Source organism: Rana temporaria, chromosome 1 (genome assembly GCF_905171775.1).
Source record: "Rana temporaria chromosome 1, aRanTem1.1, whole genome shotgun sequence".
Classification (NCBI taxonomy): Eukaryota; Metazoa; Chordata; class Amphibia; order Anura; family Ranidae; genus Rana; species Rana temporaria.
This window is the reverse complement of record NC_053489.1, coordinates 92187302-92188601: the sequence shown is the minus strand read 5'-3', so window position 1 is coordinate 92188601 and position 1300 is coordinate 92187302.

The window sequence follows — 1300 nt, the reverse complement described above, 5'->3', positions numbered from 1 at the left end:
AAATTGGCGTCCTTTTTTCCCCACAAATAGAGCTTTCAAACAAAAAAAGAGCGACAATTTTAAAAAAATATATATATTTTTTTACTTGTTGCTATAATAAATATCCCAATTTTTTTTTTAAAAAAACTCTTTTTTTTCTCAGTTAAGGCCGATACGTATTTTTCGACGTATTTTTGTAAAAAAAAAAAAAAAAAATCGCAATAAGCGACTGGTTTGCGCAAAAGTTATAGCGTCTACAAAATGGGGAACAGAATTATTATTTTTTTTATTATTTTTTTTTTTACTAGTAATGGCGGCGATCTGCGATTTTTATTGGGACTGGGATATTGCGGCGGACGTATCGGACACTTTTGACACAAATTTTACGCCATTCACATTTATACAGCGATCAGTGCTATAAAAATGCACTAATTACTGTATAAATGTGACTGGCAGGGAAGGGGTTAACACTAGGGGGTGAGGAAGGGGTTAACTGTGTAGCCTGGGCGTGTTCTGACTGTGTGGGGGGAGGGGGGTGACTGGGGGAGGTGACCGATGCTGTGTCTCTATGTACAAGAGACACAGATCGGTCTCCTCTCCTCTGACAGCACGTGGAGCTCTGTGTTTACACACAGAGCTCCACGTTCCTGCTGTCACCTGCCGTGTCACCGACGATCGCGTGTACCCAGCGGACATCGCGGCCGCCAGGTACACGCATCGGGTCTTCGGCGATGCCTACGATGACAGTTTTTACCCGCCGCGCGCCACCCAGTGGCGCGCGCGGGTAATGCACATAAAAGGCCGTGTTTAAACGGCCACTTGGCACTTGAGAACCGCGCTGCGGACGTATTTTGTCTATAGCGCGGATCTCAAGTGGTTAAAGGAACACTAAAGGTTTGTTTTTTATTAGATCAATTGATTGCTGTAAGCTAGAGCATTTAAATATCACTTACCTTGTTTTTCCTTTTGACCTCCAAAATACAGTAATCCAGGTTTGAAAATGCCATTTCCTGTCACTCCTCTTCTTGCTTTCCACCAGCATCTGAGCCGTTTTGCATGGTGGAAAGCAGAATGTGCTCACCCCCTCCCTATGACTACAGCCCTGCGTGAAGATGCTCTATTATCCCTCACAGGCATGGAGGCTAAGCCTAATGGGAACTGTAGTTCCCATTAGGCCATGATGTAGCAAGAATGAATGCGCACAGCAAACCAGGAAGTCAGTGAGAATAATGATTCAGGAGTGACGGAGGTGAATAAAACAGCTCGGTTGCAACAGGTATCAAACTAGTTATAATGCAAAACATTACTTTTTACTTTATCA